Here is a 20,002-nt window from a genome sequence, read left to right on the forward strand (position 1 = left end):
ATGAAGAAATGAAACATAGAAGTGGAAGGATTCTCAACTCATATGTGGACTTATAAACTCACAGCTAGATAAGCTCTGTACCTAGAAGTTTGTGAGCTTTGAGCTCATTCTCTAGTATAACTCTAAAACACAGTACTGTATATAGCTTTTATATAGAAAGCTTGTATAGCTTTCTGCAATCCAGAACTTCTACGCTCCTTCAGGAATTTCTCAACTTGGATGTGACCTGCTGAATTCTTGCTGCCATAGAAACAATTTTATAGACAGAAATGTTCTGCATAAATCTATATATTGCCACAATAATAATAGCACTTGATTATCTCTAACAAACACAAATGTTTTTTTTATATGGAACTAAAATCAAAGTTCATAACAGAGGAACACAATCTGATTTTCAAGTTGACCCAGAAATGGGGCAGAATGGTCGGAGAGTAAATGATGCTTAGTTTTTCCCTGGAACCTGTCCATCTTTTTGAAAATTAGATTTGATAAAATGATATGTATTGTTTATCTCGCCTACCATTAGTAATTTGAAAGCATAAATACTTTTTTGTGAGGTCACTCGAATCCTGTTCTCCGTAAAAGTATCGGTGGTGAGCTTAGAGAAGTTTATTCCACAAATTGGGTAGAACGATTCTAACTATTTCTAGGTTCTGTCTTTAGATTCTGGCAGAAAGTAGTATAATTGCGATTAAAAACGTATCTCAATGTTGCATGTCACTCCTGTACTCTGAAGGGCAGCGGGCAAATCTTTCGCTGCAGATGGCACCATTAGTCTATATTCACCTTTTGGTCCTGCAGTAACAAGTGGATACAATTATCTCTGAGATTTTTGCACTTATCCTGCTGACTTGGCCAAGCAATAATAGATGAATAGAAAAATCTTCCCTGTGATCAGAATATTAATGTCTAAGCAGAGTTTATTTTATTTCAGAAACCTGCTTATAACGTATGCTATTTAAACAGCTAATATTAATGTGGAACGTGTACGTTGACAATAGAATGCCTTCGTGGATTATCATAAAGTATAAAGTCTGTAAACTGCTGGAATATTAAACTTAGGAGGATTAATGTGATGTATTAATCATTTTAGGCTTTATCGCAATTTTAATTTAAAATCTATTGCCCGTGGCAGAAAGTCTAACCTTCAATATGCAGTGGTAGTTTTTTGGGGGTTTCCTAATGAGGTAGCAAAAGACAATTCCTAATATTGGATAGAATGATATCCAAAATGTGACTCTGGATAAGCAGGGATAATGTAACCCTTTCAGGCTCAGATTATTTTTCAACATGCTTCTATTCTTTTAAAACGGGTAATGTATGCATGATTTATGTACATGTAGGCCCCCTACTCATGATAATAGGGCATGCATCTATGATTATTATTGTTATAATTATTGCAATTTATAATGCACCAACCAATTCCGTAGTGCTGTACAATCGGGGGAAACCACCGTACAATGTACACTGACCAATATGAATGGTAAAGAGGGCCCTGCCTATAAACAGAGATGAAGCCATAGATATTTGATACAAATTATTTAACTAGATAGTACATGACCCTTTTTCTTTAGAAAAAATATTGTTAGAACTCTATTTATTTTATATAATTTTTAAAGCACTAATGGTTATGGTGCCAGGAATCTTTGGGTGCAGTCTGTCTGCAATATGATGGGTTGTGAGTACTGGGAATGGGGACAGCCTTGAAGTTGGGATAAACTCATTAAATGACCACTATAGTGCCAGGAAAACATACTCGTTTTCCTGGCACTATAGTGCTCTGAGGGTGCCCACACCCTCAGGGTCCCCCTCCCGCCCGGCTCTGGAAAGGGGAAAAGGGGTCAAACTTACCTTTTTCCAGTGCTGGGCGGGGAGCTCTCTGCCTCCGATCCTCCTCCGTTCCGCCCCGTCGGCTGAATGCGCACGCGCGGCAAGAGCTGCGCGCGCATTCAGCCGGTCGCATAGGAAAGCATTATCAATGCTTTCCTATGGACGCTTGCGTGCTCTCACTGTGATTTTCACAGTGAGAATCACGCAAGCGCCTCTAGCGGCTGTCAATGAGACAGCCGCTAGAGGCTTTAGGGGAAGGCTTAACCCATTTATAAACATAGCAGTTTCTCTGAAACTGCTATGTTTATAAAAAAAATGGGTTAACCCTAGCTGGACCTGGCACCCAGACCACTTCATTAAGCTGGGTGCCTAAAGGAACTACAGGCACCATAACAACTTAATCTAAATGAAGTGCACTCTTACCTCAAGTGCTTAACCCCTTAAGGACACATGACGTGTGTGACACGTCATGATTCCCTTTTATTCCAGAAGTTTGGTCCTTAAGGGGTTAAAGGGCTTCTTGAATGGTTTAACCCTGTAGGTGCCTCCTGTGGCAATCTCAACTCCACCCAGACGGTATCCAGCTTCTGAAATTTCAGTTATAGTAAGCGCGGAGTGCCACCAGATAGGGGCGTAGCTGATTGGATCTCCTGGTACCATAACAACTCTAAAATGTTTAGTCCCTTTAATTACATTGTTGTATTACAGTAACACTCTCAAAGTTTACCTTGTTGTGAACAAGAGGGCATAGAGCTGATACCATGGAACCGACATACTAATTTAGTGTTTATTTATGTACTTAAAATGTTTGCTTCTTGTACATGGAAGCAAATTAGAATTAGGATATTTGTTTCATTATAAACTGTAGTTTGCCCAAATATGGGCCAATCGTGTGAGCATCTGACTTACGAATTTCTAAAAAGCTGCATCGAATAATCACAAAACAAATGACATGCAATGGACAAACATGTTCATGTTGATTAATAATTCATAATTTCACCCGTAGCACCAAAAATAAATAAATGTTGATATTATTCACAGATCAAATGAGAAGCTTTTGGGTGAGAACCCTTTTGGTTTATCCGATTTGTTTTCCCCAATCTTTTCTTGTTAACAAAATTCGGATGAGCCGAACTGTCATATGGCTAAAACTGTTTATTTTTCACCTTGCAAAATGTCTAATTATAACTATGTTATTTATAAAATTACATTCTTGTCCCACTATGCTCTCTTTCCATGGAACATTTGATGATGTTGTGGACTGAAGGTTGGTGCAGAATGGTGAAATAGAGGTGACAAAACAACTCATTCATTTATGTGATTGTTTAGAACAAGACTTATGTATTTTGATTTCAAACTAAATGAAACGCATTGAATGCACAATAATATGAGATTTATGGCGTTGTCACTCTCTCCTTTTCTCCAGACATTTTGAGGCACTAGAAAAGGACAAGCGTATGGAATTAAAATGGCAGGGACATTTGAATACCTACTAGGGACTGTTTTCTCTAAACAGAGACACTATGGAGATATGCATTATACAGCTGTACATGTTTTTTTAAATCCAGTGGAATTAAAGCAGATTCCTGGATCCTTAGAAACAAATGCTGATATTATATTTATTTCTCACGATTCTTATTCACGGTATGTTTTTCTTAATCTTAAATTCCATTCTGAATAAAAAAGCCTCTGGAAAAAGCTGAATTGGGAAAGCTGATTAAATGTTTACAAGGTGGGAATAATACAGGAAATCTCTTTAGCATATGTCTGCAAGGATCAATGTGCATTTAACGGAGAACATTACAATGATTTTTAGCACAAAATTGCACACAAGACTACAGCTGAGGCTACGGCACATTTAATTTTACATTATTACATGTAACATCTTTTACCCGAAGGCATGATTTTCAACTAAATATTTTTCAGCAACTTAACAGCATTTATTCTTAATAAATGCCCAATGTTAAAGGTTACAATGGCCATTTCCTTTATTAGTTTTTTTATCAAATATATATATATATATATATATATACACACATACATACATACACACACACACACACACACACACACACATACATACATACATACATACATAACAGATGCTATAAGAAACCGGGCCCTAACGGAATGTGTTTCCATGGAAACAAGAATGAGGCTGTGTTAGTACAAAGGGCAAATCTAGACAATTACACTAGAGAGTTCATTAGATATAAACTTCGTTGCGAAGTTCCAGTAAATTAAAAACACTTATTTTCTCTCTGATCCAAACATGATCCACCTGTTCCTTTTGAGGCAGCACTAACTTGTATTATCCTTACATTTAGACAGAATTGCAGCTGACACTGAGGTAATGAGGGACATTAATTAGCTCATTCAATCCCTAAAGATGTAAAAGTCCAACTTTTGTTAAGTACAAAATGATGCAATCATTCATTCTGAAGCAGAGAAGCATCACTTACATTTTTTTAGAAATTGCAGATGTAATTTTAAAGGAACATTGCAAATGTAAATATGGTATGTTTAGCTTCTTAGTATGTGCCGATGATGTAGAATGAGGCACCTTTTAAAAATAAATAAATAAGACCATGGCACTTAATCCAGTGCCAGCACAGCCTCCTTTCAGCAGCCTGATGGACCTCTTCTGATATCACCATCATGGATGAACTCAGCTCCATCCAAATAGTGGAGTGCTACAGTGCATGTGTGTCAGGGTCTTACCTGAGTTGGGAGTCTGTAGCGCAGATATGTTGCTCACCCTTGCAGATAGCCACAGGCCAAGGTGGTCAGGTAAGAATTCACCCGGCCTGTGGGTCTGTGCACGGGGGCTGTGCAGGATGAAGTACCAATACGCAGTACAGGCAAGGACTGAACCAGAAGGATTGTCGCGGGATAGCCGAGGTCAAAGGATTCCAGAGGACAGGAACAACGAGGAGTAGCCAAAGTCAAGGGATGCCAGTGGTCAGAGTAAACGTAGTCAGAAGCCGGGGTCAATAATACGAAGCAGATGAAACAACAGGAACACTGGTACGAAACAGGATCAAAGACTTGACGCTGAGCACAGGGTGAGGCTGAGTTTAAATACCCTGCTGATGTCTAATCAGGGGCAGGTGAAGCACAGCCAAGTCAAGGTGCAGCCCCCAGTGTAGTAGACATGCCAGGATGAATAGGACCGGAATCAGTAGTCGCTGCATAAAGCTGCTGTGGCTCAGAGGTAGAAAGCAGGACCAGGACTGAAGTTCCCCAGTTCAAGTCCCCTGTTGGGAACTCCAGGAACGACCACGTCTGGCCGTCTGTCTGTCTGGTGAGAACCGTGAGCAAAGCATTACTCACCCTACGTGATGACAGGTAGCACTACAGACAAGATGTTTTACTTACTTCTATCCCTCTTATAGCTTGGTAACCTATTCTCACACTAGAATCAATGACACAATTATCTCACAAAGTTAGCTAGGTAGATAGGAGTTGATTGGGAAGACCTCCTGTCCATCATGGCAAACTAAGCTGCCCTTTTCACCCACACTGTCAGTATATTTATACAGGCAGACATTTTGTGTAAAGACAGAAATTAAAAGTGTATACTGCCAGTCACACTCAGAACAGAGGTGACTTTATTTTGTATTACAAGGCTAAGACAGACACGATTTCTCTCTCTATCACTCTATTCATACAAAGTCTGTGAGAAGGAATGCAACTTATGTAAACAAAACCTAAGACAAGGCATGATGTCTAACAGCAAAAGGGGGATGGGATACTAACCCAGAGACAAATGTACACATCATTTTATATACATATACACAATATCCATTTATAATTTACTATTATATTAATCATATATAATTAGTATCATGTTAATGTAGACTATTCATGGATAAATATTAATGAAGAAATGTTATATTATTTACTAAAGTGGAGTATAAGTAATCATAAACACAGTTTTACACAAGACACCAGACACCAATGACAGACAACACTAAGTAATTAATTTTACTTCTAAAAAAACAAACAAAAAAAACTAACTAAACATTACTAGTTCCATTGTAAGCAAGAGGCGAAGAAGATTTTAAACATGTCAAAAAGCTAGATTTAAAGGTACAGGCCAGACACTAAGTCTGGGTAAGAGTGAAACAAAGCCTTTGAAATTGGCAGGAATTTAGAGCCATAAAGATAACCAAAAATGACATCAAACGCTTCACCAATTCCAGTTAACCCATTATGCAAAAAGGCAATGGACCACCTGACAGGAATTTTTTGTGATGTAATTTCACCACCTACTGACTAAAAACTAGATGATAGTTGTTACAAACTGCCATTTGTAACTGGCCCTTTAAATGACAAATTGCCCTGCTTCCCTGGGTTGTGGAGAAGCCTATTTGCCAGCCTCCTTCCTCATGACTATGGCCCCTGGGAGATTGTGCCCCTGAAAAACTTTTATTGGGTGTGTATGGCCCTTTAAGAACCATCTGGGGACATTTTGTGACTTTGTTGAACAATGCCCCTTTAAGACGGTGCCCCCAAACCTTTAATATACTGTGTTCCTGGCTTTCTCCCACTTGGTTCAGTAAATGGGGCTTACTTTATGAAGATTGGATGTATGGTTTTAAAGTTACAGTGTATGTGTAAAAACTGTATTTTTCCTGCTTGTGATAATTATATTACCCCTTGTGTAACATAATTATATCACAGACAGAGGGGAGGATTTTGTGTGTAATTGCTGGGAGTGTTTTCTGTAATGTACGTGTGTGATTGGTTGTTTTGTAACGCCCTGTGGGTGGTCCTATCTAAGGGAAACCTGCATAAAAGCAGGTTCCTTTGGTGCCAATAAACAGAGTTCTTCTTGACCCTCAACACGTAGTCTTGTCTTGTGATTGGAGGGGACAGCTATATTCACACTGGGGATTGCCATACGCTGCATACTCCCTTGAGCTTTAATCACTTAGCTCTTTTGAGAGCTTGCTCCTGTTATGCTCTCCTTGGAGGAGAGGTCTTCCCCACACGGTCCTGGATGCTGGAGGTTCATACAGGGTGGAAGGAAGACGGCACGGCTCCCGTTAAGCTACGCCGGTTGTGGTTTCTGCTGCAGTGCTTGGAGTCCTCAGGAAGCGCTAGGAGCATCCGTCAATGGAAGGTGTCCGTTACAATAATCTTTAGGGAAGACACACCTACAGTTCCCTATTGGTCCTATCAACTACTGACGTGCAGAAAATATTTCCCTTTAAAAAGTAAGGACAAAGGGAAGAGAGGGAGATTTAGCTCTTAGGGATATTCATAGACTCTTTGAAACATTCAAACTCTCTTTGAAACATATTCTGACTATTGGACTGTACTCAAGAAACTCTCAACTCTCTCTTGGACACATTTAATTCTGACTATCACCTTTCCCAATTAACACAACTCCAGAGCTGAGAACTTTTATCTTTTTCCATACAATTCTTTATACATCATACTTGCATTCAAATTCCTGGGACATATCTACACACCTGATAAGAAAATCTACAACCTAACTGGTAATTATGCTGGTTTTATTTAATTTAATTAATTAATTTTTACTAATAGCAGGAATATATATCTTGATAAATATTGGTCAGATTTCAATCATTAGAAATTATAATTAGCTAAGGAATATATGGTTATAAAAATTCCATTCCTGCAGGTGGAATAAAGATAACGATATATAACGGTAAATTGGCAATATGTTAACATACCAAATTTTATCCAGAAGTATTGATTTGTTCGGATATAAGATAGTGAATCTTATTTAGGAAAGTTAAAATTCGGCAAATGTAAAAAAATTGGGTAGAATTATTCTTATTGGATGGTCCTAGGAATGGTCAAATTATTATTATTATTATCTGGTATGAGCATTACTTTAATTGTAAAGTTGCAACATAATAGGATATCTTGCCTATGAGGATTTTAGCCTGCAGTGGAAGAGTTAATTCAGTGTGATCTGACTCAGCCAAAGTTTATTGCTATATGCTATGCTTTGAAGTTCTGTTTTTTTCTGTGAGTTGATTTCCAAATGGAGTGTCCCATCATAAATCTTGTTAAATTGTTGACAAATTGCATACAACCATTGCTTTTAGCTGTCTATGTTGTGAAACTATTGCCATATTGTATAATTACTAGAGTTCAGAGGACACCTGGATGTTCGGATCCGGCGGGTTCGGCCGAACTTTGAAAAAAAGTCTGGGTTCGGGCTCGAACTTGACCCCGAACCTGAACCCCATTGGATCGTTAAATCTGGTACGAACCCGAACTTTGCAGTTCGGGTTTGCTCAACTCTATTATGGATCCTTTGATACATGTATTACTTGGAAAACTGGTAATTCTCTAGCGAATACATGGGTAAAATACAATACACAAGTGAAAAATTCCTAAAAGAAAGTGCTGGTGCTACAATCACCTTAGTGGGCCACAATAACCACCAAATAGATAAGAGTGATTAGTTAAAAAGAAAATGGTGAGAGCACTCAAGTAATATTACCCAATTTAGGATCAGGTTCTGAAAATAAACACAAATCGAAAAGACATAGGGTAATAACGTTTAAAATAACAAACTTAAAAATTCTGTACTGGTCTCACTCACATAAATGGAGCCACTTATAAAGCTGACTCAAACTGCATGCCTTGAATGAATCACCATTTGGACTTCAGCTGGGTCCTTCCCAAAATTGTATCCAGTGTACTGCCAGAGAATGCAGGTTCAGGGGGTTACAACACTTTTATTAATCCAATGACAGGAATCAAATTAAAACACAATATAATTAAATGAAAGTCCAGAAAGCACCTGACGCGTTTCGGCAGTATGCCTTCATCGGAGGTGATGCGTGTGACTCTAGCATGCAGTCTTTTAAGTCTGTTCTACGTGCCCTTTTTTCCACATTTGCGGCTCTTCATTTCCGGGTTCGACGTCGGGACGCATCCTGCGTGATAACATCCCGACGTCCATTCTTACTTCCGGTTCCGGCTACATCAGGACGTGTTAGAAACGTCATAACATCAGCGTCCATACAAATAAATATTTATAAAAACGGGAATATCCTACCTGAATTAATCAATAAGCAACCAATTCTAAGACAACATTTAAATATTGCTAAAAAAAAATAGATACATTACTAATTTTGAATTCATTCAGGAGAAGACAAATAACTACCTTCTTTAGAAATGTTTGGTACATATATTAAAAGGAAACTCAATATCTAACAAAAAAAAATAGGAATCTCAAAACTAGACCATAAATACTCAAAAATATACACATAAATAACCATAAATATAAAATTCAAATTAATATATCATAATTTTTATGCATATATATTAATTTCAAAATCAATATTTAGTCCATGTGGTGTCATAGTATCAAGTTCGAACATCCACTTCATTTCTGCTAGACCTAAAATATAATTCCTATCCCCTCCTCTCCAATGTACTTTAACCTGGTCTATGCCCATAAATTCTATACCGTTTGGGTCCCCATTATAGGCCTCTAAAAATGTTTAGATATACTATGATTAGCAAATTTACGTTGAATATTATTTATATGCTCCCTAATTCTCGTTTTTATGGTACGTGTAGTCTTGCCGATATATTGAAACCGACATTATCAGATTTTTTTTAAAACTGTTGACGTTAATAGTTTTGGATACAATTTTGGGAAGGACCCAGCTGAAGTCCAAATGGTGATTCATTCAAGGCATGCAGTTTCAGCCAGCTTTATAAGTGGCTCCATTTATGTGAGTGAGAACAGTACAGAATTTTCAAGTTTGTTATTTTAAACGTTATTACCGGATGTCTTTTCGATTTGTGTTTATTTTCAGAACCGGATTCTAAATTGGGTAATATTACTTGAGTGCTCTCACCATTTTCTTTTTAACTACTCGAGCTAATACATGCCGACGAGCGCTAAGGGACGGCCGCTCCGCTTTTGCACCCTGCTCCCTCTAATGCGGTGCTGGTGCCTCTGTGTGACCAGCGCCTCTTCCTCCAAACTGCACACGTCACTCGCATGACCTTGATTCCTTGTGGGGTCTAGGACCTCATCATCCTCCACATCATCTTCCACCCACTCCTCAACCCTGCCCTCCTTGCCGGTATGCACACTGCAGAAAGCCACAGCAGTTGGCACCTGTGTTTTTCCAGCATGTAAAGTCTACAAAGGACATATGGAAATTGTTTTAGAATTGTATCCAGGCAATAGTTTTCCCTATAAACTGACCTCTCAGTTTGACTTGTAAGGGCATTGCCCCAGAATTACAATATTTTTGAAGTACCTTTTAGCTATTGATCACTGGTTTAAATATAGCAGCTTGTTATCTGGTAGTTTCTAGTGTAGAAAATATTAATCTGTTTTCTATCACTTAGATCTGTGTAACAAGTGTTGTAGGTGTGAAACAATATTACAAGTGACCGATGTAGTAAATTCAAATCAAAGTTACGATTTGACTCTCAGATATGAAGTGAACACCCCAAATATACTATTTAGCACAAAAAAATAAAAAAATAGACTTTTTAAAACTCCAATGTAAGCAATAGATTAGCAGCAAAAAATTTGACTTTTTAAAACTCCGATGTAACCGTGGTATTTGAAGCTTCTATTTGACTCTTAGATATGAAGTGCACGCCCCAAAATGTACTATTTAGCAGATTAGCACCCAGAAAATTTAAATTTTTACCACTGCGCTGTAAGCACACTATTAGACGCTTCGATTTGACTCTCAGATATGAAGTGCACCGCAGGCCGCACATGTACTATTTAGCAGATTAGCAGCAAAAATAATAATTTTTTACAACTGCGCTGTAAGCACACTATTAGACGCTTCTATTTGACTCTCAGATACGAAGTGCACGCCCCAAAATGTACTATTTAGCAGATTCGCACCCAGAAAATTCGAATTTTTACAACTGCGCTGTAAGCACACTATTAGACGTTTTGATTTGACTCTCAGATATGAAGTGCACCCCACTAAAATACTATTTAGTAGTTTTGCACCCAAATAATTTTAAGGTTTAAAACTGCAATGTGACAGCAGTATTTGACGCTTCTATTTGACTCTCAGATATGAAGTGCACCCCACTAATGTACTATCCCACTAATGTACTATTTAGCACCAAAAAAATGTGACTTTTTAAAACTCCGATGTAACCGCGGTATTTGAAGCTTCTATTTGACTCTCAGATATGAAGTGCACCCCACTAATGTACTAGTTGCAGAATTATTTCCTAAGCTGTCCCTATCAGCGGCAGCATCCTCTCCCTACTCTAATAAGACCGCATGTGCGTGCGGTGCTACGCGACTCCAGCTTATATATAGAGGCTAGGTCACATTCTGCACTGGCCAATCACAGCCATGCCATTAGTAGGCATGGCTGTGATGGCTTCTAAGGGCACACGAGTCAAACGCTTGTTTGATTGGCTACCCTGCAGCCTTTCAAAGCACCGAACACCGAACTCCAACCCGAACATACAGTAATATGTCCGTGTTCGGGTCCGGGTCCAAAAAACCTAATGTTCGGTATGAACCTGAACTTTACAGTCCGGGTTCGCTCAACTCTAATAATTACGTTATACCTAATTATTCACTGATTGTCATGCATGTTACATATTATTTTATTATTATTGTCACAATAAATTATAATTTTTATAATTACTTTGTGATTACAGTGTGTAGTAAAAATCCTCTAGTGAACTTCCTCTTGGAATCATGAGTAATTCTCAGCATTATATTATTATTCGGGGAAACAGTGCCAAGATATCAATTTTGATATAATAAAAATGTAATTAATTTTGATAAATATTTAAATAATATTTTCATAAAAAAATTTCACCCCATAAATATCCTCACAACAGCCAAAATAAACAGCCTCTTCTCTATTCCATCCTCTTTTTTTCTGGTGCCAGGAACAGCACTCTGAATCATGAATGAAACCGAGCAAGGTCGTCTTCAATCCCAAATTCAGACAATTGCAGCTTGCAATGAAACAAAAAGCTCCTAAAAGCATGACTAAAATATGGCTCTCGGTTATCTACATATCTACAAGCAAAATAGTGGACACTGATACATTGGTGCAGTTCCTACTGTTACTGGTAACTATATTTACACATACGCTAGTATAAACCTTACACATTCATATGCCGTCAAACACATCGCATATAGTAATATTTATGCGCCATGATCAGCTATTTTGTTGACCGGTTGCCAGTTTGAATATTTTGGCCTAAAATTGAAAATCCAATTTGAATTTCCAAAAATAGACTGGGAACATAGAGGGGACAAGTATCGATATGCAAAGGGAATGTGTAGGCTGCAGGAGAAATCTACGTACACTTGAATTAACAAGTTATGGTGCATCCATAATATGTAAAGAAGGTGAGGCTTAATTGTATAAGTTGGCAGCCTGCAGAATGAATTTGTTATTAGTGCATTTAAATGATGAGCTCTCAGTTACCATGGCTTGACAAAGATCCTGAAGTTGTAGAGATATTACCAGATCGCTTGAGGTGGCTTCAATAATCAATTTGAAATGCAAACTGCATTCTTCAAAACACAACTAGAGTGATTTATTTTTATTCTCTGCAATAAAATATCAGTGTGCCAAAATTAGTTGATATATCAATAAATGAAGAGGAAAACCTTCAAAGGAAATGATGTTTTGGCTGCTGTAGAATGACAAACTGAAAAATAATCTGGAAAAAATAGTGCATATCCATGTATATTTCAATAGCAACTGCATTTAAACTTGAATTTCTGTGTTTGCCTTACCTCACAGGCACTCTTTAAATGTGTCAAGTTCTGATGTACAGGGAGGAGCGGGGAGTGGGGAATATAAACAGGACCAAACAAACAGTAAAATCTAGAATTAAAGGAACACTCCAGGCACCATAACTACCACATAATGATGTTGTAGAAATAGTGTCTGGAGTGCTTTGACTCCATCTCAGCATAACCTTTAAACAGTATAACACTTACATGGGTCCGGCAAGGTTCTCACACTGCTTCCTGGCCCCATAACTACCACAACAGGCTGAAGTGGCTATGGTGATATACGAGCTCTTTTAGAATCATACTATCGGTGTGAGTCGACTACAATAACTAATAACCTTTCATTTCAGAGATGCTTGAAACACATCTCCTGTGATGCTCTGTTGACGTTTAGCCTCGCTGAGCATCATGAGATATGTGTCCACCATTATCATGCATACCTAGGTTTGTCATCACTGCACTACTAGATGCACTGTTCGTGGTGTATCTTTACTGAAAGACAAACTTTGGGTATTCCCCATTTCATATTGCCAGGTAAAACCCCAATTTCACGAGAGAGAAAATTGCTTTATATCACTTTCAAAGCAAGCTGGCTAGCTATTAAATTCTATTAACGTGATCACATTCGCTCATTACAACAACTACCTAATGTACAAGGCCCATGTGTCATTAGAATGACTCATTAATACACATTGAATGCAATTGACTTCTGTTTACGTTTATGGCTTTCATTTATTTCTTTAATGATTCCAGTTGCCTAAAGCTGGGCCTGTATTCCAAGTGTGTATAATTAGTACAGAATAGGAGTCAATTTATTTGGATTAAGGCTATAAGTGGAGATATAAAGTCACATGCCACTTGAACCCACGCTGCTCGGTAGATGGTATTTTACTGATAAACCCTGTAAACACTGCACCTGTTGTAAGCAGCAAAACAATTACTTTACAAATCTCTTCCCAAAAGCAAATTGAAAACTAGCATCATTTTAAGCTTAATTGTAAGAGCCTAGAATCTGTGTAATGTAAGATCTGAAAAACGATATGTAATTAGGGTCTGAGATAATTATGTTGAGCTTTTAAAATAGATGTGTGATACAACCTCTTTTTATATTAAAGAATGTATGGGAATTGGAAAGAACTAGAATTTGGAGGTAAGCAATTAGCTTTAGGGGTTTTTAATCCATAAAATACTTGCTGCACCTATTTGCAATTCGTATTTGTAGATTATGCTAGCTTTAGTGTACCTATAATCTTAATTTTATTAATGACAGGAGGCGAGTATTTGCTTAAGTCTCTCTTTACTAGAACTCCACAGCAGCACAGAAAAAACAACCAATCAGAAAAAAGTTAGGTACTATAAAACTCCCCTCCCCATGCATCATTTCCTCTTTCAAGCTGCGACGAAACAGAATAAAAGGCAGAGAACATCATGGGGAAGAAACGAAGTCCTAGATACGATGAATATAACGACGTCCACTATCCGAGAGTAATCGTCAAATTAGACAGTGTTGATGGACTGTAAACTGAAACGAGAGAAAAACAGAATCGAACAGGTTGATTATCCAATGAAATGTACTCTGAAGAAACATGTAGGTACCCAATGTAGCAACCAAAATAAACCTTAATATGTAGATATCCCAACCCTACCTATGAAAAAAAACATAGATATAAGAACAGGCGACAGGTATCAGAGACAACAAACAAAGTTGCATACGTACCTGATTAATCCAATTTTTTAACATAAAACAAGGGTGGGAAAAGAATGGGTGGGAAATACTCGCCTCCTGTCATTAATAAAATTAAGATTATAGGTACACTAACGCTAGCATAATCTACAATTTTATAACATGACAGGAGGCTTCGTATTTGCTGTTTCAACGCTCAGATCACCAATCCAACGCTGTTTGTGTCGCTGGTACCTATTCCAGGAGATAGCAGAGTAATCCTAATTGTACTTACCAACTGCGAAAAAACGACAGTAGACGGGTCAATGAAGATGTCAGCCGACGAAGCATCTCAAACACGGAACAAACACCATTTGCTGATAGATCCATCGAACTTGATGTTGCCACCCGCTTCCTAGCGGACGGGACCTGAACTTGGAAGCTGACCCATCAGCTATAGTCATGTAGTTGTAAAATGTCGAAGGCCGTTTGCGGACGTATGGCTGCGAGAAGAAACTGCCATCATGTCTCAACTCTTGATCTGTAGGATGGTTCCTCCGATCGTGTCAGGGTCATCTGGCGACGCGGCCTTGCAGGTAGATCCCCAATCACAAGGAATGCGTCTAAGTCCACCAACAAGACGCAATATAACCGATTATGATCATTCCTTCTCTCCTGGCCTACCTGGTGAGATGTCTCATCCGAGAATAAATCTGTAATGCAGTCGAGAGTGTGGTCAAACTAACCGTATCCTAAGTGATTCCGATATTCCAAACGGACTGTGTAATCCTCGGACTATGTAGAGAAAAGATTCCAAAAGGACGTCCATTCATGGTTCCGAACTGAACTCGTGTGGAGGAAACAGTGGTCGACTATGTTCTGGAATAGAGAATCCCAGAAATATTCAAAGGGATGGAAAGTGCAAACCAGAGTGCAGATTTCCATCCAGATATGTCCTCGTCTAACAGTGAAAGGTGTCTGTTTAGGAGTCGGGGTACCCCAGGTACTCTCACAAAATCTCGTAGGTCTCCTCGACGGTAGTTGAAGAGTAGGTTAGCGTGAATCGAAAAACAAAACGGCTCCCGCGAGGGGAAATAGCTAATAGATGGAGGACCCACCATCTCCGAACCCTGTTCACCAGGTATGCGTTCCGAGGAGATGGGGCAGTCCTGCCCCCTTATCCCAAGATCGTAACGACCGGGGAACTCAAGACAACCGGAATGTCCGGTCTTACCATGTGAACCATGTGTACGGTTACGTTCAGACCGGATAACAGGCCTTCCTAATCTAGGTACCCGAGCAAGGCAGTGTCCGTTTGCTCCATGAAGGTTTCCGTAGCTCCTGTCATCTTGATATGGGAGAAACTGTCTGCGCGGTTGGTCCGCAATAGTCTGGATATCCAAAACAGAAAGCAGTTCCCCGATATATATGGTGCAGAATATACCAAAACCTGCACTCTCGTAATACCTGAGGCCATCCGTTAGCTGTACCATCTCCAGGAGTGTGTGTACCTAAGTGATCCGGACCCAGTAGAGCCATTACAGGAGATAGAATAGAGGGATCCAGCCTAAAATGTATATCTTGTATGACTAGGCAGTCCTCTATAACGAAATCAGTAGCACGGACGTAAGATCCAATTGAATGCAGGAGGGACGCCCCTCTATGTAGTCATTGATGTCTTGCACCGGTACAAGCCGGTGTGATGAGCAAATGGCCGGCCCTGTAGAGTGGCGAGTGTATGAGAGAGCCGCGTTCTCTACTAATGTGATCGATTAAAGTGATAGCTTCCGGCTGATAGTCTGAGCGGGCCGCGCCCGTAAATAACCAAACAGTAGAGTCTACATCCGTGACCGGTTCTCTCTATGAGAATGTGTCCTCCAAACATGTCCTCTGTATCCAGCTCAGTATCTGGCCGAGGTTGAGGGAGGGCTGTGCCCTCTAATAACAAATCAGTGTCCGGTCCTGTCTCTGAGAGGGGTTCGCTCTCTGTTCCTGAAAATAAAATATTCTTGGATTGAGATGATGGAGGGCCGCACCCTCCTGTGGTCCAAACTAGAGTCCCTAGAGACTCAGGGTGACCAATTGCAGGGTACACCAAATACCAATATCAGCATAAGGCTGATGGCAATCTACGGAAAAAAACAACAAAGAAAAAGAAAACTACCAGCTGACCGCCCGGATCCCGTGCGCGCGTGCGGGGTCCAGGACGACGGTTGGTAGCCTGAGGAAAGCTGGAGACGTTCTCCGCAATCCACAAGCGCCCGGGAGGTCGGGGGAGGTCAAGTCAGGCCTCTCGACGACCCGAGCGAAAGGAAAAGGAAGTCGCGAAAACGAAAAAAATAACGTAGATAAGAGAAAGATACATAAATTCTAGATCAGATAGAAGGCAAATAGCAGGCCGGAAGGTAAGCCCCACTGAACAGAGCCAGGAGCTAACCTAACGTGGGAAATAACTACCGATACCTCTAGGGATACCAGGAAGCAGATACGGAGGTAGATGTAAAAGACAAGGAAAAACCACCGCGTTCTCCTTTAGGTGTCTGAGCACCGATCCTTGCCTGTGTGAAGTTTTCCTCGGAGATGTATGACCGGGTCCTTATAAAAACCATGCCCTTCAGGCATGAAGTTTAGGGCCTTCACCCTACCCACCATATTCAGATGGCCGTATACAGGTGTCCTCTTGGATAGTATGGCAATGGTGCCTGTCTGGACACCTGCCTATTTCCATGTCACTGGTGGGCACCGGCATTTCCTCAGTGATATTCCCCCCCGGGCCTGCGGCCTAGCAGGGGTTCGGCACCAATAGAGCAGGCCCGTCAGAAGGGCACAGGCCCAGCAGGCCAAACGAATGGGCACAGGCTAGTCGGCCAAGCAAATAGGCACGGACGTAGCAGGCCATACAGATGGGCACAGACATAGCAGGCCATACAGATGGGCACAGACATAGCAGGCCGTTCTTATGGGCACAGACATAGCAGGCCGTACTTATGGGCACAGACATAGCAGGCCGTACTTATGGGCACAGACATAGCAGGCCGTTCTTATGGGCACAGACATAGCAGGCCGTTCTTATGGGCACAGACATAGCAGGCCGTTCTTATGGGCACAGACATAGCAGGCCGTTCTTATGGGCACAGACATAGCAGGCCGTTCTTATGGGCACAGACATAGCAGGCCGTTCTTATGGGCACAGACATAGCAGGCCGTTCTTATGGGCACAGACATAGCAGGCCGTTCTTATGGGCACAGACATAGCAGGCCGTTCTTATGGGCACAGACATAGCAGGCCGTTCTAATGGGCACAGACATAGCAGGCCGTTCTTATGGGCACAGACATAGCAGGCCGCTTTAATGGGCACAGACGTAGCAGGCCAATCCTGGGTTGCGGATCATTATTATATTATCATAATATGGTATTTATATAGCGCCATTCTATTCTGCAGCGCTTTACAAGGGTATCGCGGGTAGAGGTCCCTAGAAATCGTAGATCCTCAGGGCATCCTGTGACATAGGACCCCTACACACCAACCCTTTTAGACAGCGTAATGCCGTGTGAATAACCTGAACCAGGACCGGCAGTCCCTAAATGCCCAGCAGGCAAAATAGTGGTATACCAGCCGTAGCACATACAGGCTGAACCTGGTCCAGTGATTATAGTGCCCATGAATCACGACATACAGCGTGATTAATTTAAAACTGAGAAGGGCATGCACATGAAGCTGCAGACCTGTTTGAGAATTCTTCATCAGTATATGTCTCATCAGCATGCCATCTGAATAGAATTAGAGTCAGCATAGACTGGTCTCTCATATCAATCTGAGCCAGAGTTAGGTCTGCTTAGCTTTTTAAATACGCCCAGGATAGTGAGTATCTTACTAGAGTAGTCTGGTCTCTGTCTCCATGGATGGACCATGTACATAAATATGGAAGCATAGGGACTGGTAGTTAACCATTATTTTGCAATATAAAAATTTCACGTGTCCTTGCATCATATAAGATCCAACAAAAGATGATCCACGTGTTCCTCCAGCCAGCATGTAATTACACAACAGATTGATCTCTTGCTATACAGGGGATTTGAACTCATGGATGAAAATCCCCAGTGCAAGTCTGTAACCACTGAGCCACCATACATGTGCTTAGGCTATATCTAATAGGAGGTAGATAATGAGAGGAGAGTAGTGAAGAAAGAAAAAGACACAGACCTTAGTCCAAAAAAAGTCACCTCAATGAAAGCATACAAATACCATGCAGAAAATATGCAAAGTGAGAATCCAAGAGACAAGCCTGGAATAATCACTTACAAATATCAATGTGAACTTAAATATGAATGTAGTCCAGATACTCACAGAAATAGTGAGCTACCTGACTTCTGGCTCTGTATGTGCCCTGTTACAGAGCCAGACCCCAGTGGGGAAGAAAAACTCTGTGTCCGACCACCGTGGGAGGAAGAGGGGGCGCGTTTAGCAGGCGCACCCTCCTCTAGCTGGTCGGATGCACGCGGATCCAGGGGGGAGCCGCATGGCGAGGTGGCCATGTGCGTGAGCGATCCGGGCCGCCGGGTACTCGCGCCTGACCGAGATACCACGCGCGCCGGCAGACTCACCCTGGAGCACGGGGAATCAGAGGAGTTAGCCAAAAGCTAGTCTCCTGAAACCCCGAGCTAAGCGTCCATAGTCCGCGGTGAGGGTTAACCGCGGGGTGTTAGATAGTGGGGTAGGGAGAAAACGAAGGGGTTAACTGCATGAATCCCTGGGAAACACCCCATAAAAAACACCACAATAAGAGGGTGCTACCCCAAGGAAACAGGGAAGCCCATAGGCATTAAAAAAGGGGGCAGTAACCCCAAACCACACAATATGAAAAAATAACCAAACATAGTAACTCTATATACAAATAACATAAAATAAATAGCTAGATATAGGAAGACAAGTAAAAACAAATATAATATACAAGATGTATATATAAAAAATAAATAAATATATAAATATATAATATGAAAAATAAAATATAAAATATAAAAAATATAAATCCATAAAAACAAAATATAATATGATCACTAGAATAACAAATATAAATAATAGATAAGTCATATCAAATCCCAGAGCCACCAACTAATAATAGCAGGAGGCAGTGGTACTCTGACCTGTACTGATGCGGAGCAGCAAAGAAAGAGGGAATGATGCATGGGGAGGGGAGTTTTATAGTACCAAACTTTTTTCTGATTGGTTGTTTTTTCTGTGCTGCTGTGGAGTTCTAGTAAAGAGAGACTTAAGCAAATACGAAACCTCCTGTCATGTTATAAAATTAACAAATTCTTTATATCTTAAATATAAATAATTACCATAATGTAAATCATTGAACCTGAAATTGTTGGTATTTAGATTTTTTAATTTTTTTTTAAACAAATCCATTATGGTACCAAAGGACACATTGTTATGTCACCATCTACCAATGATTCAGTCATTCCTTAAATCTTGATCAGAGGGGGGGCGTGGCTGACCACCGAGCAAGATGGCCGCACGCTGATCTGCTCCGGCACACGGGCTCTTCCAAATACAAACTTATCCCAGCGGAGATCTTTACTTACCCCCAAAAAAACATGTCTCAACACAAGACCAAGAAAACCTCCACCAAGGGAGACAACCAAAACTTCTTTGGCCAAAAAACGACCGTGGCAACGGAGTCTACTAGAAGGAGAGGGATCGAGTGAAGGCGAGGGCCGCGTGGCTACCAAGCGGGACACACAA

This window comes from Pelobates fuscus, chromosome 13, assembly GCF_036172605.1.
Source record: "Pelobates fuscus isolate aPelFus1 chromosome 13, aPelFus1.pri, whole genome shotgun sequence".
NCBI classification, from domain to species: Eukaryota; Metazoa; Chordata; class Amphibia; order Anura; family Pelobatidae; genus Pelobates; species Pelobates fuscus.